The sequence below is a fragment of the Ischnura elegans genome, assembly GCF_921293095.1.
Source record: "Ischnura elegans chromosome 13 unlocalized genomic scaffold, ioIscEleg1.1 SUPER_13_unloc_4, whole genome shotgun sequence".
Lineage (NCBI taxonomy): Eukaryota > Metazoa > Arthropoda > Insecta > Odonata > Coenagrionidae > Ischnura > Ischnura elegans.
This window is the reverse complement of record NW_025791660.1, coordinates 4,622,597-4,646,859: the sequence shown is the minus strand read 5'-3', so window position 1 is coordinate 4,646,859 and position 24,263 is coordinate 4,622,597. Positions and strand designations below refer to the sequence as shown.

General features: G+C 36.2%; 1 protein-coding gene and 1 long non-coding RNA gene across 2 annotated transcripts in view; one reads left to right on the top strand and one right to left on the bottom strand.

The window, feature by feature from the left end:
• The window catches only part of LOC124173130 (zinc finger and SCAN domain-containing protein 2-like), a 342,671-nt gene that overhangs the window by 19,267 nt on the left and 299,141 nt on the right, over positions 1-24,263 (bottom strand). The gene's annotated exons all lie outside the window — the stretch shown is intronic.
• LOC124173165 lies at positions 4,493-20,648 on the top strand. Its single transcript, XR_006868416.1, has 4 exons — positions 4,493-4,529; positions 14,556-14,757; positions 16,475-16,770; positions 20,133-20,648. It is a non-coding gene; the product is annotated as an uncharacterized LOC124173165 (long non-coding RNA).

The following is a 24,263-nucleotide window of genomic DNA, read 5'->3' as shown; positions in this document are numbered from 1 at the left end:
TTTTACGCTCGAAACAAAGTTCCAACTGCCTGTCAATAGATGCCTAAGCAATGATTGCTTGTCAATTTTGAACTACCAGAATCATGTTGACTCAAGCTTAGACATTAGGTAATAAACTGCTCCACAACCATAATGAATACGTCACGGCATTAGATACTTAGTGTTGAGAGAAGAGCACCATAAAATTAACCGAGATGCTGCTATAAGAGAAACACTGTTACACAATTGGTATCCTTGCTTCAAAGACAATCATTTCAATGATGACAACTGTCTATGTGATGAAAGACCAAAAACCTGCCGAGAAAATCAATTGGTAGCATTGCTCAATGAAGATCAATGCCATACTGAAGAAGAAACCGCTTTTTATTTGGAGTTGCCCACCAAGCCATTTCCAAGGGATTGTATGCATTGGGAATTTAGTGTCGAGCAAGGAAATTGAGTTTCCAAGGATTCAACAGTAATTCCACAGCACGAAACCTCACATTACCAGCCTAGAACATTGAACATTAAAACCTAGCTGGAAACACTAAAATGCAAAGGCTGAATGCACGCACCAAATTCCCCAGACATTGAATCATCTGATTATTATCTGTTGAATTCAATATTACATGGTCTGACAGATCAGCAGTTGTACTCTAATGAATACCTTGAAAAATGGCTTCATTCATGCATAACCTCAAAAGATGAACACTTAAACCATTCCAGTATTCAAGCTCTGCCACAATGATAAGGAAAAACTGCAGCTAGCAATGGAAAACATCCTTCCTTTTACACCACACCCATAAGATATTCTAATAGCTACATTTCTATCATAGGGTGGACAGAGCCTTATTAGTCAACCACAATTATAAGTTATTAATCACATCAACCATTAAAATAGAAAATAAATACACATCATGAACTAAATCTTTAACTCTACAGTTACATGAAAAAGTTTCTCACTACAGTAACCCGCATAAACACAAAGGTATTAAAAAAATCAGCAAAAGGCATTAATTATTCCTTAAGCATAAAGAAAATATTTCTGTCAACACACTCCAAACTCCTTGAGCAAAATTGATTCATAAATTAAAACAGAATCGCATTCCAAATATCACGCAATTAGTATACAAAATGTAATCAAAACAAATAAAAAAGTTTCAAAAGAATAGACCTCAAAATGGATTGTAAGAATTAAGCAACTCTGAGCATGAATTTATAGCCCTTACTTACGTCGATAGCCCCAAAAAAATAACAATGCTATAACCTTGCCAGGCATGCATATCATAAAAAGAATTACCACAGGTTTTCCCTGCATATTAAATCGTAAAAGGTTACATGGGAATTCCACTGGGTCAGGTTCTCCAACTCTATCTTACAATCAGCCGAAGTTTCAATGTACGAGCTGTCCATCGTCATGAGTGCACCAGGACAACTCGTCGAAATAGAAACGTCGGCCATGATGGAGTAGGAGAATCTGGCCTGGCGTAACTCCTGACTAAGCTTGTGCATGCCATATCCTTTGCAAAGATTTTGAAGACTGTTATGAAGGATAAACATCTCAGTGCCTACAAATGTATTTCCTAACACAGGTAACCTTTGAACTTATTTATGCTACGGTCATATTTAAACTTGCTAACCACTAAATTTATAGAAAACTTTCAAATTTTAAAATGTACTTTTAAAAACAAAATAGTTTATCTAAAAGATTGTGTAAAAAACTGTTTTTATAAGTAAAAATGCAAATAATTTTAAGAAGGGCACTAACAGAAATGGTTCCAGCCAAATATGCTGTTTAAAAAATAAAAGTTGATGCAAATATAAAAATTATATTCCAATATTGGAAAATAGTAAATAAAAATACACTTAACAAATAGAGAAAAGATATACCACATCAAAATTCATATTTTGCTTTCTAATTTTACATTTATTATGAAAATGTTTTCTGTGTTAATTTTTCCGCACTTAAAATAATTTCTAATACTTTGCCAATTTAGCCTTCATTGTAACCACCATCTATTCATACAAGATGACTTGAAAATAAACAATCAATTTCCGAAACTTCGCAAATATATTTTTTGTTATACATAACCATAGACTCATGAGATCATAGTTGAAGGTAAGACAGAGGCCCCGAGCTAAAGAAAGGTAATATATTTACGTGCAACTGTGACTTTCTTTGACAACCCATAGACAAACCAATGTCTGGGTCTTTGACACTTCAATCTTTAGCAGCAAATCGTCAGGGATTTTTTTGTTCCCTTTAACATGTTCCGATTACCTAATCAAATACTTAAAAAGGTAGCGTGGTATAACGCAGTGGGTAGATTGCCTTTTTCAGTTGATAAATGGTGAGTTTGAATGCCATTCTCTCCTGGATATCGTAGTTTAGCACACACTTAATTTCACTAGATGACAAAATGTCTTCAATCGTCGCCATTGTAACACAAACAGCAACATTAATAGGACCTTGCCAACGATTGACGGATAGGGAAAAACCAAATTTACGGGAAATTGGACTAGTTACACTTTTCCGTAAAACGTTTCGCAAAATATATCATTCTTGATTCCTACTTTTGTCTACATAAACCAAAGAGTTTCACCATTAACTCTGCAATACTTATACTACACTAGTCTTCAAATAAGAAATTACGATAAGTACTCACCCTGAAGCAACTTTTTCTAACAACTGCGTCTGATTCTAAACAAATCATTTTGAAAACACTGAATTCCGTCAGTTTCTTCAAACACAGTGGACACATGGTAGTGGGCAGGCCATCTCCCACAGTAATCTGAGATTTTAATAAACAAGTTGCACATCAATAGAGTTTGGAATGAAAACATGAAATGAAGTAAGCACCACTTTAAATAAAATCGATAAAATTTAATGTGCCACTTACTTGTAAGCCAACTAAATCATATAGGGCATCCTTCACAGTTATATTGTCCGCTACATTCGAAGTGAATATGCTGTAAAAACGATCATGCTTCTCCCTACAAAGTCTGCAAAGGTCTATTTCTGGATTCCTTTCTGAAGATTCCGTGAAAATCCCGATGGTGCGACTCATGTTTTCTATTCAAATTTTTATTCACTTTTTAAACCAGGTTTATCGTCAAAGAAATCATCTACTCAGCATTGACAAAGATCACAAATTCCAACAAGGAAACTACATTGACTAAGATGATGAGTGAAAATATAATACTTTAGAATGCTAAACGAAAGGAACACAAAATCCAACAATTGATGAATCGACGGAAAGATATATCACGACTCAATAGCTTGGATTGAGAAATTTTTCAACAATTTATGACACAATTGTAAATTCTTTTGACAAGCATCCACGACAAGATTAAGTCACAACGTTCACTTGTTATTAAAAGACTATACAATTATTCTCAGTATGGAACCGATGTGTTCTAGTTGTCATTTTATCCGCCAACAGCACACCTATAGAGCAGGCCAAACATCTGTGTTTGAAGAGTATTTTCTTTCTATTTCAAAAAATAAAGGACCATTTCATTTAAAATTCATCACATTTTCGATTAATTGTAGTGCAAAAATGTTTGGTTAAAGGTTATTCAATCACCTGGCCGGAAACAAAATTAAAGCCCAACCTTGGCGTCCGCCAGGTCAGATTACATCTACAGTCTTTAAATATGAGAAAGAGTTCAAAATTCTTAAATGTAGAATTAAAAAGTTTATATATTTTTTTATTATTCAAATAATGTAATGAACTAGCATAATATATCACTTATTGTTGGAAATATTTCATTTTTCGATTTTAGGCCTGCTGCATACGCAATTCTCTAGCGGTGCAATACGCAAATGAAATCCGGTATGTAAGCTAATCCTTGCTATCATAGTCAGTTAATAGCAAGGCGTCAGTGAGCATGGAGTTCGTGGAAAATATTTGATGTTTTTTCTGTTGAAATGCGATATATTTTTGAGGTCCTTGTCAATGTGAGCTTTATAAGCCCTTCTCCTGGATTATTCTCAAGTTTTTGCGTTATCGTAAGTCATAGAAATGAACGTAATGTATTAGAAATTTGTAAATCACTGAGTGCTGTGTGGATGGTTTGTTTGAGGAGTGAACTGGTTTTACAGATAAAATGAGTAATTGCTGTGAAAACATGAGTATTACCACTGGGAATTTATCTGAGTCTTCAGAAAGGAATTCTGAGGGTACTCCGTGCAGACGTTGCATGAAGAAAAATTATTATTGTTACAACATATTCTTTTCAATTGCAGGAAGCCAGATGACTAGAAAGGATGCCATAGGCGATTTTGTTGACTTACAAGTAAGTGAGTGTTTACATTTTATTGATCTCCTTAGTTATTGTTTTATTCCGTTGTATGAGCATGTTTTCCATAGCAAGTCTGAAATCTCTTGCGCATACGTTTTCATTCATTTCGTAGGTTGCTGTTGGAGATGACCTGCCTGCCAGCCCACTGTGCTTGAAAAAGCTCATCGAATTAAATGATTTCATAAATATTTGTCATAAATCGGACGGAGAAACTGTGAAAATTTTCGTGTAGAAATTACCTCAGGGTGAGTGCATTTTATTTTATTTCATTGGAAGCCTCGTGTAACTTTCAAATAATGTGAAATCATTCACGTAACCAGATATTAACTTGTTCGTGTTAACTTACCGTGTAGCCCGGCCCAAATAGTTCAAAGTTCATGTGGGCAAGAATAAAATTTTAGCCAAATGTTTGTATTTGTGGTATCAACAGATAATAGCAATAACTTGAAAATGTAATTAATCGTGTATTTGATGACTCACTTGCCATGACGGGCAAAGTATTTGTTTATACGGTACATTAACACGTACGGGTTAATGTCTAATGTGACGGCCTCAATTGTGACGGCCGAAGTCGCTTTTTCTTGTGGTATAACTAAGGACGTAGTCCAGTACACGCTCCCAATGCTCCCCAGTGCTCCCGCTTCAGACGCGACAGATTCGTGGTCCACTTTCGCTCCTATCGCTCCCAGTGCTACCCTACTGGATCACGGCTGGAGCGATTGTAGCATTTGTTAGTCGTTTGTTTGACTAGTATCGTCTGCTCGGATATTAGATCGCCTGAATTAGGGATTGTTATAGCCCCTTGTACTTTACTTAGCTTGTTAGAGAGGTCAGTAATATAAATGACAAAAAGAATATGACCATGAGGTACACCACAAGAAACCTAATTAATAATAGATCTTCATTGGATACCATGATCGGACACCACCGATCCGATGCTTGTCCTGAAGATTTTACCCACTGGTTTGCAAATCCTCTAACACCAAGGTGACAAACTTAAACAAGAGCAGATCATGATACATATAAAAGAAGATAACACTGATTAAATACCTAATTAGATAAATTTCAATGAAACCAAAAATAAGCCTATTTAACTTAACTCACCTAAAATCTTGCGTTTAAACGATACACGCACTAGTTAATGCCTGTTTGCGTGAATGATTTTTGTGGACCGAAACGGAACATGTACCAATGTTTGAACCAAGCTAAAATAGGTTCAATTTTCCGTTCATGCATTTGCACAAGTTGAGTATGGTTACGCGTGTAACCACATAACGTGCAAAAACGCAACCGTACGGTACGTATTTTGGGTTCATTCTTGCGTTCATACATTTAGACTAGCACAGGTTTATGTAGGTGTAAAAAGGCCTTAAGTGGAGTGTCTTTTTACCATTTATCATGCACTCATGACATTGTATGATAGTCTCAAAAGCAGTCCTAGACTTGGACCCATCTCGTCAACAACAAACCTTAAGCATCAATGCAATACGTGTCAACCTGACCTTAAGAAAAATACACAAGTAAAATACAACCGAAAATCAATAATTGATTAAACTTAAGTTGAAGATTAGAGGAAGATATCATCATTGAACAGAGAATACAATCTTCATGGAGAAAGGTTGGCCGCCACAAAGCAACAAATGGAATACTTTGACCAGGAAGTTCACGTACCCTAACCTAAGAAGTCATATTCTATCTCAATTTCACGCAATTTCAAGTTCAAATAACTAATAATTGATCTAAATAACAAATAAATCAAAATAACTTACAAAATTAACAGAAGTAACATATTAACAAAAGTAACAGACTGAATGCTTCGACCGGAAAGTTCACTCACCACATGCCTTATTAATTTCGAATAGTCATTTTCTATCTCCACTTCTCGCTATCTCAAGGTTAAACCACTAATAATTAAATAATATTATATATAATTCATTATCACAACAACATAGTTTATAAAATATCTTGGACTTGCCGCTCAATTTCTTCCTCGATCTGGCCCGTGGCGAACATTGACTCTGAATTGTAAAAACCATTGAGTTACTGCCATTTGCCTCACCGTAATATCCCCGGAATAGTTCTTTAACCATTTGTTTTTAGCATTTACCATCCTGGCTCTCTTAGCGACTTCTTCTGTCAACTCCAAATGGTCATATTATTTCTGGCCAGGTCCACAATTGTTATGAACACCATTTTCTTTTGCCTTCCTTCCCGTTCAAATTCGCGCTGAAAACCGGTTCGCTCCAGCTCACCCACCTATTTCGCAGGAGCGTTTGTAGCGAGAGAGAAGCGAATGTAGTGACGTCATGCGTCACGTACGAGAATGCTACGGGAGCTTTTGTAGCTTCTACTGGACCACACAAACACTCGCTCCCAGCGCTTCGGAGCACTGGTAGCTTGTACTGGACTACGCCCTAAGTGTTTATTTACATAAAAAGTCATAAAAATCAGTCATAAAAGTGAATAATTTGAATTTACCATTGACCAACTCAAAACACATATCAATGAACGTGAAGAATTTTGTGGAATATGTTTTCGATGTATTTCTTTTGCTTCTTACCTCTTCTTTGGTTCTACAACAGAATAATTCAGCTGCAAAAAATATCCAATGAGGCATTTTAACAAATCGATTAAAATATTTTAAAACAAGTCAAGAAAAGTGATTTGACATACCTGGCTATTTAGTGTACTTGTTCTTCACTATGTTGCAATATTATATACGAATGCATTTTTATATTTGTTTCGTAATTGATTGATTTGATAACTTTATTATTTGCTAAAATTATATATGTTAGGTGTTGATAAAAAAATATGTGATCGCGTATAAAAACATTTATTCGAATAATTGTTTGTTTAATAATGTTGTGTGTGCATAATATTGGTGCTGTCAAAAATAAAAGTGTGGTATACACATAATTAAATCAGTAGAGAAGGTTGCCTTACCGTTCTTGATTAAAGGTGTTTACTCCATGCATATACCTATTCTAATGAATGGGTAAATGTATGGAGTCTAATTCTATTAACCCATGAATGTAAACAAAAATTCACTGTGTAACCAAACAAGTTGTGTGAATGCATGAATAGGAAATAGAACCTGTTCTGATATGGTCAATACATGTGTACACATTCCATTCTGGTCCGCTAAAGTCGTTCATGTATTCAATCAATAACTTGTATATGTTTGTTTATGTGTGGTGTAAACAGGTGTTAAAAATATGAGGTGATGATTTTGATTCTCATGATATATTTTTTGTCTTCTTTATGGAAACACTAAATATTTGTACATATAAGTTTTTTTTGTAATCAGACTCATGGATTAGAGAATGAGATGTGGTTTTTTTACCTATCAATTTTGTTTATTTAATTTGGAGTACATGAAAAAAATAATTGTTGGTGTACAGATGGCAATGAACTACTTGAACGGGAAAGTCTTCTTTTCTAATATATTTTGCGATATTTTGCAGTTTTATTTTAATGACTGTCTTCGTGGGCAGTTGAGTATTGGTGGTGAATGACATTGTTGAAGAAGCAATTTGTGATAGTTCATGTAGCAATCACTGAGTCCCAGAGATACTTCATGGCTTCCACTTGGTCACATTTCATCAATGGTCTTTAAATGTGAAAAAGAGTCAAAAATTTCATTAATGTGGAATGAAAAAAGTTCATGTTAAATATCCATGTTTAAAATAATGCAATGCACCTCAATAATGTAACACTCATCGTTGGAAATACCTCATTTTTCGATTGTAAGCCTGTTGCATACGTAAACCTCTAGTGGTGCAATGCGCAAATGAAGTCTGGTATCTAAACTAAACAATTATCTATTATTACAAAAATGCCCTTTGATATCAGAATGCGAGTAAGCAGACTCGCTCTGTGGCAATAACAAAACAGTAACGACGATAACAAACATCTACGACGATACTGATTCAGAACGTGAAGGGTGTGTGAAAGCATGTGAATTGTTCAAAAGTTTTTACGGTGTTTGTATTGAGCAATGGTTGACTCCGACTTTGTAAAGACGCATCCTGAGAACATTCTTAAGGTAGATTAATTCATGGCCACTTATTTCTTCTCCAGTAATGAAGATTTCTCGGCGCATAGTTGAGAAGCTGCGAAATTGAAATGTAACATAAATTAAATCAATTATCTCATTCGCTAGTAATCTAAAGCTTGGTTTGTGTCTCATTTAACTACTGTCTAATTTACTCATTGATTTTAATGTGTACATGGCGCAATATTGGAATATGTGATGTTAACGTTTTGGAGAAATACAACGGATCATATTTTATGCTGATTTACTTAGCATTAAGGTCTGGTAGAGAGACATACCGTGTTTCAGCAGGTTGTTAGGTTCAAGTGTTAATAAATTTGAACGTTTGCACTGTTGAAGCTAAGGTGACACCAGAACATTAAGTGACAACAATAAGCTTATACTGTGGAAATTGCCGTGGATGAGGAGGATGAGAAAGTAATAAGTGCTATTTGTCAAGATGGTGCTGCATCTTCCAGTTTGCATACATTCTTTAAACCTGTCAATTATTCAGGATAAATATTTCACATGACTGATGATGGAATTAAGATATAAAAAATTAATTGCATACACAGATACATAGGTTTTTCTAAAACTTGGACAAATAGTCTACTGGCACCACTTAAACCTATTGTTTACTGGCATCTGATGACACGCTCAGCCAACATGGCAATGGGTCGTTTTGAGTGCAAGATCGCAATGAATAATTTTCAAAGTGAAATTCTACAAAAAAATATGCAGCTTAGAGAAGAACTGCTTTCACTTTAATTTACAGCACGAAGGATTTTTTTATCGCATAATCATTCATTTTTAGTAGAATTCCCCATTCCGAGGGTACCCCTGTGCAGGCTTAGCGTGAAGAAAGTGATTATTATTACAACATATTCACTTCAAATGTGGCAGGCCAGATAACTGTAGAGTATGCCTTGTATAATTTTGTCTACTTCGGAGTAAGTGAGGGGTTACATTTTATTGATTTCCTTAGTTATTGTTTTATTCCATTCTATGGGCATGCTTTCCATGACAAGTCTGAAATCTCTTGCATATGTTTTCATTCCTTTCATAGGTTGCTTTTGGAGATGGCTTACTTGCCACTTTATGCCCATTGTGCTTGAAAATCTCATCAAATTCAATGATTTCAGATATATTTGTCATATTTTGGACGCAGTATGTTGTCTGCAAAATTTTGTAAAATTTTCTGTGGAAATTTCTTCAGCGTGATTGATTCTTTTTTCATTGTAAGCCCTGTGAAATGATTCAGGCAAGCAGATATTAACTTGTTCATTTTGATGTACCATGTAGCCCGGCCTTAATAGTTTCAAGTTCATATCATCGAGAATGAAAAATTTAGCAAAACGTTTGTATTTGTGGGCTCAACAGATTATAGCAATAGAAAAAGTAACTAAATCTTGTATTTGATGAATTACTTGCCACGACGGGCAAAGTATAATGCTTAGTGACTGCATCAAAGTATTACGTGTAAAATTTACAAAAAAGCATATCAATTAGAGATCAAAACATAATGGAGCATTAAAGTTGTTAATTAATGATATTTAATGCTAGGAAAGGACCTTTACAATGATCAACAGAGCAGTGAAAAATGTTCAGCATTCAAAGGAATACATGAATTGATTAATTTTTACAAATACAACCCATAAATTTGATGTTTGAATTGAATGAAACAAATGTCTTGAATTCTATTTTCATTGAGTCATCACAGTCAGTTTGGTCTAGTTTAAGCTCATTATAACGTTAATAACCCGGCGTTACTCACACGAGATTCCCGATCGAGGTTACTCGAGTAGGGTGCTCCTGACACCACATAGGACATTAAAAAAATGGGTTAGACAACATTTCATTTGAAAAAATTGATTAATGTATTTTAAGTATAGCATCATTGAGTCTACAAAGGGTCATCCCATAAAACAGTAAACAATTTAATTATGGTTATAAGCAGTGCCCAAATGCAATGCAATAAAGATGAACTAATGGAATTAGATTTTATAGTGAAGGAATGTAATGGAAGGGAAAAATGTAACTTTGAGTTTATCATTTAATCATCTGAAAGTACTTATTATGATTTAAATCAATTTTTACTTGCTGTTTTAATGTGAAGGGAGAGCGTCATCCTCACGGCGGAGGTGACTCACAATTGCCCAGAAAAATGATGCTCGATTATAGTGTTGACATGTCTGAAACAATGATCATTGTGACTCGGTGTTCCGTCTGAGAAATTTTTGTTCACACTTCTAATACGTACCTGATAATACTTGGATTATACTGAGAATATACTGGGGGTGGTGTTCCCCCCAAAATTTATAGCCTAATCCTCATCTGTCTCCTACAAAAATTACTTCCTCAGAATCTTCAATATGCACAGTGAATAATTTTATCGAGGCATTAGCACGGTAGTCCTTTTTGGCCCCGTGCTGACTCATATTTCTGAAACTTATCAAAGTTTCGTAGTCTAGGTTCCTAATGAACGTAAACACGTATTGATATTTTTACACTTTATGTTCCTCGTCAGTGATCCTTAGAATTTTTCTTACAGTCTTTGGAAGTATAAATCATATTGCTCATGCACGTCCAATTATTGCACGAGCAACAGAACAAATTTGTTTTATTTATTTCACACACCACCGAAAACAGTTCAGCCTTAACATCGGCCATAACATTTAACAATCACAAACATCCATAGGGATAACTTACCCAGGCAGGACTCGAACCCGAGACCTTTGGTTTGGCAGGCGAGGACTTTACCACGCCGCCACTGAGGCCAGCAATGTCTTTATTCTCATTTTAATGTCTTTATTCTGCGGTCATACGATACATCTACTACTTCTTTCTTTTCAGCTCATTTGAGATAATTTTATTTCTGATCTTCTCCTTATAAATGACTATCGACTCCCTCATAATTTTTCGCAGGAATTTTGATCTATACATCTTGCTTCCTAGATTTATGTTATTGCACAGACTGTCCCTAGGGTCGTGTGTCATTTTTGACCTCTAATTTTAGTAACTTCCACTCCAGCAATATTCGTGAAAATTGGCATACTTATGGGGAAAGGTCCTAAGTTTTGTTGAATGCAAGCAAAATTTTAGAATTTTGATCATTTGACCTCACAATGTTGGCCCAAACCAAAATTTTGAATTCGCCTCAAGGGGTTTCAATGTTAAAAAAATCGAGACAGAAAAAAGTCTGAATTTCATTGATCTAAATGTCAATTCTTAGGTTTTCGGACACGAGGAAACCAAAAATAACACTTTTGTTCACGAAAATTCAACTGTTGACCCAGTCAGGTCACAGTCAGGAACATAAGGGTGGCCAAAAAATAGCATACAATCAAAGGTGTCGATCCACAAGCCATAAGGCATCCTCTACAGTTATCTCGCCTGCCACATTTGAAGTGAATATGTTGTAATGATTATCAGTTTTCTTCATGCAAAGTCTGAACAGGGGTACCCTCTACTGATATTGTACTGAAAATGAATGATTATGCGATAAAAAAAATATCCTTTGTGCTGTAAATTAACGTCAAAGCAGTTCTTCTCTAAGCTGGGTTTGAAAGGGTGCCTAAGTCATTGGTACTGTCCAAATACTCGTCTTATCCAATATTTGACCTCCAAGGCTAATACTGAGGTCAAAAGTCATAGAGGTAAACATCGGGCTACGTGACAACCAACGTGTCAAACCACAGGTTTTAAAAGGTGCTTAACTCATTTTCATTCATCAATATTGTTGTATTTTTGCCTTTAGGAGGTCACAGTGGGGGTCCAAGGGTCTTAGAGGTAAACGTCAGGCCATCGTGACAACCAGCGTGTCGAACCATGGGTTTTTAAGGGTGCTTACGACAGTTTTGCAGTTCATTTATGAGTATTGTTGATTTTTTGACCTCCATAGGTCATATTGGGAGTCATAGGTCATAAAGGCATGATTTGATATATCAAGGAAACTAATGTCGCCAACCAAAGGGTGACCAAGTGAGTTGCGTGGTACACGTAGTGCCCATTTTGTTAAGTCGTTAACCTCCTGAGGTCATAATGCGGTCAAAATTCACTGAGGTTTGCACTAAAATATCCTGGAAATTAACCCGCTCACTGGAATGTTTTCAAGGATGCCCCAAGACAATGGAGCAGTAAACACCATGCTTAATTAAAGGCTTAAAATGTGTTCCAAAGGGTGGTGCCGTTCCCATTTCAATGTTACTTAATTAGTGATTAAGAAGGGGATGGTGGGTTTAGTTGAGCCAATTTCAAACTTAACTGTGCATTAAAATGAAAGTAAAATTTAGGTTTATATTAATGTGAAAGTCAAAGTCATATTTATAAATATTAGTAAAAATAAATATGAAGTACCCAGTATTCAATGTGCTCTTCCTCCCGTGCCAGGCATAATTTAATTCACTTGACAAATGATCCAGTAAAAACGTCCTCAAACATAAGCAGGGTAATAAACTCTGCACATCTTATTCTCTCTCTTTTCTGTTCTTCAACATTATTAAATGTTTCTTGCACACCAACTGCTTTAAAAATCCCCATAAAAAGTAATCGCACGGAGTGAGGTCGGGGCTTGTTGGTGGCCACTCAACTTCTGTCCCCATGGACACCAGCCGATTTCCAAACTTCTCTTTTAGCACATTGAGAACTGCCTTAGACCTGTGTGCAGGTGCTCCATCCTGCTGCAACCACACTTCCTCAGCATTTCGGAAGTTTTCCCACTCCATATCCCGGGAAAGGCTTTCCTTCAGCATAGCCTGATAGGTGTCTGTCCTCACGTTCTTTTTGCAAAAGTATGTCCCAAAAACATGGCCAGCTTAAATGGCCATGGACACCGTTACACCATTTCAGTTTGACGACCGCTCACGCCGTGCCTTTGGATTACTTGTCGCCCAATATCGCGTGTGGGTTAAAGACACACTACTAGTTTAAAAAAATATTGCTTCGTCCGAAAGCATAAGCTGAAACATAAAAGCGGTGGATGAATTTCATTTTAAATTTAGATGCATCATCCTAGTTGATATAATATTATCAAAAGACATAAAGAGCAAAGGAAAATAACATAAAAGAACAGAATGAATAAGATACTAACCTGAAATGTGAACATAGGGTTTTCATTAAGCTTGTCAATCATCCAGTTGCTGAATGGTTTTGATAGCCATAATCTCCTTCACGAAGCTCCTGCACCATTCTCACTTTATGAGGCTTCAAGTTTAGAATTTTTAAAGCGTGTTGTAAAACAGGACTGGAAAAGTCCAATGAAAGTGCACGTCGGTGGATGGATCTTGATGGAGATGCAAAGACTGAAGCCACAACTGCGTTTCTGTGCTTTGATAAGATTGTTGGGCGCCCTTTACAATTCCTCTTCTTAACATGTTCCACGATGAAACAATTTCCCTTCCTAAATTTGTCGTATAACCTGTGCTCCACTGTGCTTCTAAGGTAAACACCATGCTCAAAGAAAATTTTACGAATCGTTTTGATAACTGACTTTCCGTTTAATATGTAAGTCTCGATTATATCCGCCCTGATTGTGGGAGTAAGGCTCTTCATTGTGGTTCTTTCCACTATGACTAACAACGAACTAATGCCAAAGAGACATGCAGCTGAAGAGTTTCCCAAATGGGTATCATTGTTGCTGAGGTAAGGGTGCCTGCATGAAAAGACTTGAAAATATATCAAACAGTTTTTGAGACATACAATAAGTTCAATGAGTAACTTTGTAACTTATGTAGGGTAACCTCTTGATATTTGGACAGCATCAACTTTAGAACAACTTTTAAAATCTTTTGTCGGTCATGGAAGTTGTGCTGATATTCCCGTGAAAGATTCTGTGATATTTGACCCCTACGTATTCATTGGAGGTCAAAAAGTAACAATAGGGATATGTTTATTGCTCCACCTTCTTGGGCATCCTTGAAAAACTTCTTGAGTGATATGTGACTTATTTCAAATTGAAGTAAGTAGTTTTCTTGTTTATTTCTATAATGCATTTAGAATCATGGTAATTGTTTTGGTGCAATTGTTAGACAACTAGAGATATTGTCGCTGAGGGACCCTGAGCTTAAAGGAATTTTTTCTCGTACTTCAGCCCTAATCAAGCCATTCTTTGACTATCGATTGACTTTCATGACTCGGCATCGTTGTTCAACGATCGCAATTTCGACTGAGAAGAATTTGAAAAAATGATTTCATTGGACATATTATTAGTATGAAAAATTTCCCTCCTCTTGATTTGAAGGTTGTGCAGTCAGATGGCTTCCAGAGATGCGTCTGTTCTGTCTGTCTGGACAAGCCGAGGTAAAACAGTATCTATGAGGACTACTGTGTTTTCAGAATCCAGTGTCTTGAGTAACGCTCCACCTTCCAGCTATATTTATGATTGGAGGGTAAAGGCCACAGAAAAACAGCTGCTTGATGCTGGAGTTGAGCAAGATCCTCTGGTCAGTGAGTTATTGATTAAGGCTAACTCCATGTTGAAGGTGGCATACTTAACTCTTTCTGCCAAAGAAAAATGTTTTCCATTGTACACATAGCATTAGAATATTTTTAATCTCTCTCCATTGAGGTGTAATTTTGAGAGGAGTACACTTCTCTTGTGTTTGCTTCCCTCTGATTTGGGACTCAACTCAATGGGGTGCCGGGCTATTACCCCAGGTACTGTACTAGACCCACTAGCCCATGAGTTCACCATCAAATTATTGTATTACTAGGTACTGTTTTTAATAGAAATATTATTTACGACTCACAATAATTTATACTTATGTTAAAATAAGTTACATGTTCAATTCCCTTTTGAATTTGAAATGGGTAAGGGAAATTTGGTTACTGTGTGGTAATAACAATGTTGTTGTACGGCTTGTGATTGTTTTATTGTTGGCTTATTCACAGACTGTCAATTTGGTGTCATTGAGACCGTGAAAACCTGGAAAAAACAGTAAACTTCAGTATGTAGGTAGAGTGGCAACCTTAAAATCTCCTTTAAATCACAGGTCGAAAGTCATTGTTTTTGCATTTAATATGTCTAAAGAATTCATTTGTCTAAAGAATGCAAGGTGAAGCCACTGGTTTCAGAAAAACTCAATATTTTCTTAACATGCAGCCTTATGGCAAATTGACGAAGCTGGGCAGGACATGATGGCTAAATGCTCAAAGAGTACCGTTAGGCATGGCTTCACATCTGAGGGCTTATGCCCCCCCAGGAACCCCTATGTAAAAGGGGGAGAGCTAGGAAACGTATGTATTTGGCATTCATTTATTTGCATAAGAAATCCTCTGAAGAAAATATGCGGCTTTCGTCTCCCGGGTCAAGAAATGTCTACACATATATTTTCGTCTTTAGTAGAGAAAAGGTTTAATACACTGAAAGCGATATCTTTTTATTATATTGAATTAATCACATGATTTATTTCTTTACTGTCAACTATGTAAAGGTGCTTTGCGGCAAACAATGTTACTTAACCTTATTTATGTGCTTACTATAATAGTTCTGTTTTTCATGGCTTTTATTGTTATTTTACAAATTAGCAATGTGATCAATGAATTACCATTTTGCTATTCCATGTTGACTTCCTGTGATTTAAATATTTCCTCAATTTGTCACTCAATATGGAGTATGGGCATATAATTGGATTATTTGATTTTTAAAAACATTTTTACACATTTTCACTGTGTTCATTTTACATTGTCACCATAGGTGTATTCAAATTGAGCATTTTGCCATCAATGTGTTTTTGGCATTGGAAATAATGCAGAGGTCACCAACATTTTTTCCCGGTTGCCTGTTTGAACTTGAGAGTAGCTAATTATGCCAATCGGGAGATGAGAGACAGAGGTCGTCCTGATTTTCAACCGAGTACATTGTTGGTGTGTTTTTTTATGAGGCGTGGAAGGGGGAGTTGTTTGGCTGATCTTCACCCTGCCTATCTTGGCCACACTTGCCTTTTCATAGTCAATCGCTAGTGTTCCACATGTGATTGATTTTGATTCTCCATGGATAGACCCGAGATTTACGGGCACATAATGGTGGGAGACAGCCATTTTGTGTGGTTGGTGTCTCTTCTGGGTTACCACCTTGAGAGAGGCAGGAGAATTTTTTCTCTCTTTAATGAATTCTTAATGCAACTTGTTTTCTATACTAAATGCTTCCGTTGCTCATAGGTTGTCACGCTGCCAATGGACTTTGCATATCTGGCCAGAGCATGATGGAATTGCAGAGAGTTTTGCTGGATGTTGGATGCTTTTATTCTCCAATGATATTATCAATAGGATCCGATGACTTGGGGAGGGACGTAAGATTTCAACAGCTGATGAGTAATTTCCATTGGATTCTTCTCAGGACTCATTGCTTGACATTGAGGGTGGTTCTATTAAGCATGATCCCCACTCCAGCTCAATGGGGAAACATTATTCATCGGCGTCATTTAGTAGCCATCAACTGATGGACACAAGGGAGAGTAAGACAATGTTTTCACTCTCTTGATTTATAATAATGTCAATTATTCATTTGTGTTACAGTTGTCATTGCGTTCATGTATTAACATGATATTCATTCTGGTGATTTTATTTCCCTTTCTGGTGATTTCCCATTCTGGTGATTTCAAATCCCTTTGGTGGATTTCAGGTGGTTGACTTCATCACACCTTTTCTTTGTGATTGTAGGGTGAGGGAGGAGTATTTTGAATTGTAAGCTCACAAATGTCGTACTAATATATTTATATATACATATATATGCTATATCTTCACCTATTGGGCATGTGTTCTTACATACATAACCTCCGTAATTTATAGCTGGATGGGATGCAGAGACTGCAGGGGGCCGGACATTATCCACCTTAACCAGGAAAGCATGCGCTTTCTCATAAATATTTTACGGAGGAATAAAAACACATGGTTTTTAACAGTTTCATAGTAATCTTGTAAAAGGGGGTTTCTTTTCCATTGGGGTATTTCCCTGGATAAGATCAAGAAACATTTGCCTGGTAACCTCGATAGGTAATGTGGAATAACCAGGGAATAGGTGGTAACATATGTTGTTGGTAGTCGAGGGAAGTGAATCAACATTTTTTTAAACTATATATGTTATTACACAGGGTTTTACAACATAAAGTACCATAAACACATGCAAAGGCAGTCTTCACAATATTTTCGAAACTTCTTTACCATTTAATGAACTGCTGATTTCCTTCGAAGCTAGAGGAAATATTTTGGCATCAATGTGTTTGTTGTATTTAGAATCAAAAGCATTTAGACTAATTTCATTTTGATGCATTGATTCAGGAATACAATATATTCCTTTATTCAGCCATGTAAGGGTGCTTCAAAAAATTGCGTCACTAAGCAACCTGTACCCCATAACCATTATTTTCATACCAATTGTAAAAGCTTACATTTAAATGATTTTGTCTTCCTTCCATAGCTCATCGTTATACCAATTAAGCATTTGCATTTCCTTTTGTGGTTATTTTAACTCAGGATGTGATGGATATTACTGCACATTACGATTCTTAAAAACATTTTCCATCTTCATGGTTTTTCGTTTTTGGTCAATGTCACCATAGCTGTATCTTTATCAAAGACTGTGAAAACACATAGGCTTTAATGAGTAAATGGCATTGAAAGCATTGTAGAAGTCTCTAAATTATAATTTAATTTGCACGCAGCAGCAGTTTAATTAAACCCATTGTATCATATGAAGCCGCTCTCGATTTCAATAGCTGGTGCGTGAGAGAAAGAAGTTTTTAATTGTTGAATAAATGCATTGTAATACTGTTCCTTCGCGGTTCGTTGAGGGGGGTGTTGATTAGCTGAGCTTCCCTCCGGGTATTGTTGTTGAACTTTCATTTTCCCTGTCAAAGACTAACGTACCTGTAACTGTTTGTCCTGCAATCTTCTTGAGAGGCTATTTTCAATTCCTTGCCAGAGATTTCACTATATTTTATTGTTTGCTGATAATCAATTGTCCACTGCCAAGTTTATAACGTCCATCTTGACCACTCACCATGTCATCTCCACAGCCGTTATGAGTTAATTCTTCTGTTAACTGAAAAGCTTGGTTGTTTTTGCATTTAAAGTCATGTGTGTGCACGAAACGCGAGTGTCAAATGATCATGTGCTTATTGGTATAGGTGCTATGGTGGGAACGGATATTTAACAATCTGATCATCATGACAAAATAGGTTTATTTTACTTCAATAGCGGTAATCCATATGCCTTCATGAGAGGCACCTTGCATGATACATTAATGCATGTGCTCCAAAAAGGAAGTTCTTTGGAATACGCTATTGTACAATTTATTCACATCAAATCAACTTACCCTGATCCCTTTTATGAGTTATTCGATATGAGTTAGGCATTAGTTGAAATTCGTGGCAGTTCTGCATGGCTGGTGGGGAATGTTTTGTTCAGGACTATGAATCACTAGTACTTAATGCATGTAATAAAAAAATTAAAAACCATAACTGCAAGAAACATATTTTTTAATTTTAGCTTAGCAAATATATCATTACATGACATGCTGCCAGTGTGTGCTGCAATAAGAAGCATATTATATCATGTATCAATTCATGGGCTCTTGAAGGAGGTTTTTGGAGTACACTAGTATAGCCTATCTACCCATTCCAGCAATTTTTTACACAGGAATGTGGAACTCTGTTGTCCCATGGAGGGGTGGAAGATTCTCCTTCAATTTTTGATTTCAGGTTTCTGTGTTATTGTGAATGTGAACGGGAAAAGTATTTTTTAGGGGAATGGGGCCTTTTTAGAAGGGGTCTTGAATTATGGTGACATTAGGGCATCCATGATTGGGGATCCTGCCAGTTGGTGAAACTGAAGGGATCTGCTGGCATGTACCCAGTTCAATTGGATTTTTAAATATAATGCACTCATGTTCAAAAGCCTCAACTGGTAAATTCATCTCCTTATTTTTAACTCTAATATGTTAACGTGTTGTATGCGTAACCGACCAAAATTTTTTATCAAATGAATTAAATTTTTGTTGAATTTTATGCATTTGTTTTTTCATGACTAGTTGATAATTCATAGTATTGTCTCTCACTTAAGTAGGGATTGTCTCTTTTAATATTTCTCTGTTTTAATTTATCAACAATATATGCATGGTAGTTAGGTACTATGTGCATAAAAATTGTATCTCTATGTCAGCACATTTCATTCTCCATCCTGCAGAAGCCGTAATTCCACCAACCATCTTGTAGATGCAATGATTCTCTCAGCGATGGCTTCATATTCTAAGGTGGTATTTTTTTTGCAAGTCACCATTTTTATCTGCAAATTTGATGCATATCCTTCAGCACAACATGGTGCTTTAGAGATTTACTTTGGTTAATAGTTTTTTGGCAGCTGCATTGGTGTACCAGGGCTTTGGTCATAGATGTACTGGAGAATACATATATGATATATACTGAAGTGGTGTTGCTGCATTGGAATTTGACCTATGTGACCTGTGGTATAACCTCTACCCTCAGTAAGCCTGAACAGTCTCTTGTTCATCCACTTCCCTTCCTACTGCTCCCATTAATAAGAGGCTGCAAAATGCTGTAACATCTCTAGGCAATGGCTAGAAGTGGTTAGTGGTTATGTAGTCTCATCAGCGCCAGCTGTGGAATTGCCTCTAGGGTCTTAACTATTTAGAACTGTGGTATACCCACATTATAAAAATATTAAATTTCCTAATATGCTTAATAGATATTATCTTAATCATCATTTCCAATACATATAATTTTATGCAGCAGTTTTTAAGTTTATCCAGTTTGTTTTTCCAATTATTCTCATGTAGGTATTCTTTACTTGACTGTTCCAGATGGATTTCTCAAGATATGTAAAGGGCAGAGCAGAGGCGAACTAGGACAACAGGAAATCTCTTCCCTCTGTCTATCCAAACAACATTTGAATACTCTGAAGAGATCCATGCCTCAAGAGTCCCAGAGGCTCAGCTCAAGGCTGTGAAGTGATGTATGGATGTTAACCCAGAAGTACTTAAGTATGAGGCATTCATCTTAATCCAGGCACAGAAGAGACTGCATTTAATGGCAAGAAAGCAGTCCGGATCTGCCCTGCACACAACTAAGCATCAAGAGGTGATACCCATGGTGTCCACCTGTGTATTTCACTGTTAAAGTATCTTACCTAACAAATCTCACCTCGGGAATAGGAAAGCAATGAGTGAAATAGTTGTTGAAAGAAATTAAGTGGCCTGAATTTGAACTATTTTACCCGAATCACTAAAAAATGTGAAACAACCTTTGGTAAATTTTGCTGACAAAATTTCGATTGATTGTGATAAATAAAGATTAATCTCTCCTTTGTTTCTGCTTGTGTTTTTTATCCTTAAATTGCTCATAACTGTGTTTCAATACTTACATGTATGTCAACTACTTGATTTTACTTGATGACTTCTACCAAAGTATCTTTCAGTAAGTATTACCCCAGCAATTTCAAGGTATGCAGGTAAGAATTTTATTAATTTGTAGAACGTCATATAAATTAGGTTGTTGTGATCATGTCATGGTCTTCGATTGTGAAAGTGTATATTCTCTATACATGCACCTCAGTGGGCCATCAAATGAGTTTCCTTAAATCGTTAATTTTTGTACAATCTGCATATACTGGAATACTTTTGCATATACATTGCAGTCACACTTTTTCTCCTAACTCTGGAAGAGAATATATGCAATTCATGTGCAACATTACTTTCAGTTGTAATAAAAATGTTGATTTTGAATTAGCAACTTCATATTATTTTTTTCGAAGTCTCACAATCAAAGACCTAGGCTGCTTATACATTATTCTTTAAAAAAAATCAGAATTACTCTTCAGTGTAACAAGCATTTTATAATAGCTGTGTAGGAAAGCATTCCCTGCGGAGAGGGGATTCGAGAATACCTCCGCAGTATCCCTGCTTGTCGTAAGAGGCGACTAAAAGGGTTGGAATCACAATAACTATGAAAGCTTTGTTTCCTATGTAATAAAAATTGGAAATATTAATTTATTGTATCGTGGAGGCATTAGAAGAATGTCATTTACAGGTCAGATTAAAACTAAAAGAAGTTATCCTACACACTCTAAAATACTTCGACTATAGGAATGACAATATCTGGCATTTAAATACAGACATTGTTGGAGTGTTTTTAGATGCACTGGAAGGGCATTGCGCAATTTAATACACAACTCTTGGTCCCTCCTAGAAGAGACTTCACAATTTTGTTGAAGATATGGATCAGTTACTTGTCTGGTATTATGTTCTTGGTAGCACATGTTTTTCAGATACAAAGATTAATTTTCCCTTGTAAAAACCCATGCACATAAAATATAAATACATGGTACCATAAGCAATTCTAACTTTTTAAAAATAGGGCGGCCGTGGCTCCTGAACCTATCATAATGCATAGATCTTACTATCTTCTTTTGAATTTTAAAAGTAAAAAAAAATTGAAATGGATCATAGTCATGGAAGCGGCAAATACAAGAAAACAGTTAACTATATAACTCACTGCTAACACATGCAGTGTGGAACTGAATTACAATGTGAAGAGATAGTATATACTTAAGTAAGCCGGGCCCACGTGTATCTCAAGCAACCCATATTTTTTGTGCTGGCTCATGAGGAAGTAAATAATGAAAACAAAAATTCGATTTTTACCTCTTAATGTTGCATTACTTTGTCGTGGCATGAATTAGTAAAAATTATTTGCTAAAGTTAAGTGTTCCAGTATGTCTTTTGCATGAATTTATTGCCTTAAGCATCAATATCGCCATCCTAATATCCAACCACAATAGTTCACAAATGTCTGCAATTTCAATGCATTATTATTTAATTACAGAAGTCTTTCGGCAAGTTAAATGAAAACAGATTGCTCTTAATACCTTCTAGATGCCTGATAGCAGTAGTAAGGTCTTCTTTATGAGCTGAAAGTGTGGGCAATTGCAAATCCTGAACATCTGGGTATCGCATGGGAAAACTCAAGGTGATAGCATTTTTTACATTATGAAATTAAATATCATCCCTCTCGAGGAAATAAAACCAAGAATCACTGATGAATATCTATATCATTACAGTTATTTTTTACTTTTGTTGCTATCGCCTAGATCTGAGAAAAATCACTTTCTCTGTCCCACACCTCACTGTCTTTGTTGCAGTGCAGTTCATTTGCAATGCAACATTTTTTAATCCTTGTCAATGTCATTGATTCAGAATTCATCGTGGGCAGTTGTAAGATATCATAGTGATGAAGGTGAATATTCCTGGTTCAAGTGGAGTGCTGATGGTGGTTGAACTTTGTAGAGTGAATATGTGCTGCTAAGGCGTAGCATTGCGTGACACAAATGAGTTAAATGATTGGATCCAGTGCTTTGAAGATGGGTCTTCTAGGTTGTGTGGTGGATGCTGTAGCAATGGTTGAACTACTATTACAACATAGTGGCACAGCAACGGAATATACCATGTAATGGTTGAATTGATAATTAAATAGCTATTGGGTTTACACTGCTTCTCCTACTCTCCTATAAGGAACATCAGTTTTTTACACTGCTCTAACCTGAGTCAAAACATTTTGGTATTAAGTATCCCACTTTGTGAATGATTTTTGACGCTGAATTACGAATAAGCAAACATGATGAAAGCACAATAGACTTGGTTCTGATTGTTGCAATTTCTTGTTCGTTCTCATTAGGAAGGCATTCCCTGGGAATTGGGGGACTAGAAAGTCCAACAGTATCCCTGCTTGTCGCATAAGGTGACTAAAAGGGTGACGGTGCAACAAAGAGATGGCCAGCTCGATGTCTTTCTCTGAGGCATCCTTTTACAGTTGGTTCCTACGCACAGCCTCCGCAATGAATGTACTGTAATGTTAGCAATCGCCCTTTTTTTGTGTATCTTACACTTAGAACTGGTGGTTATGCTAAATATACTATAAAATATTTCATAAAGACAGGCAAGAGGCTGTTTAAAATTATATAAATACATGAAAACAAGAATATTGATACATATACTTACTCAGCAACAAAATAAACAATGCAGGCAGGTAGGCAGTATACTGACAGACTACATGGTATGCATTGTTTTTCATATAGCGCATGAGTGCCTCCATAGTTACAATATTGAGATTTGGAACACGATTTACGGTCGAAATTCTTGACTGAGGCCTCAAGATGGGAAAGCCTAATGATTTATAAATATGAAATGTGAAATATAAGTCCCGAAAATAATAAATAACATTAAAGATGCTTTCTGGCCTGCTCAAGAGTGAGATTTACACTCATTACGTACCAACACGAGGGTTCTATAAAAAAGAAAAATGTTTCCTTACCACCACTAAGGAAGAGTTTCACTGATACGCACTCTGCACATCAGACAATATAATAAACCATGTTAACATTCTTTTTGTTACATCTGCAAGCTGATTTCCCCCAACACGACTCAAATAAGTTACCTGTAAAATAAATAAGCTGCATGGTAAAGAGTAATTTGTTGTAACTTAATGTTTACAGCCACATTTATTTCAAACACGATGCAATTCGCATGTTACACTTCCATCACTCCATCTCCGGGAGGGGGAGAAAACAAAAAATAATAAACCAAACAGAAAACAAGCAATGCCAACCTTTGCGATATGACAACATCCTCCCTCTAAGATATTTATACACAGAAAAAGAACACATAAATAACCTCCTGTTAACAAGTCGAAAACTTGTTTTGGCTTCCTTACCTGATTACTTCTTCTGGGTTGTATACAAACATCTTTGTCACCAGGGGGCACAGACGTCTCCTTATTGTCCACCTCAATGCTCTTATCAATGTTTACATCAGTCACGGGTCTTTCAATGGAAAGAGTTTCATTTTCCCTTACAGCGACAGGGGCTGCCATTTCTACCATTCTGTCTGGCTCACAAAAGGGTTTTAAAGTAATAATAATGTATTTATTTGCCCAAGAAG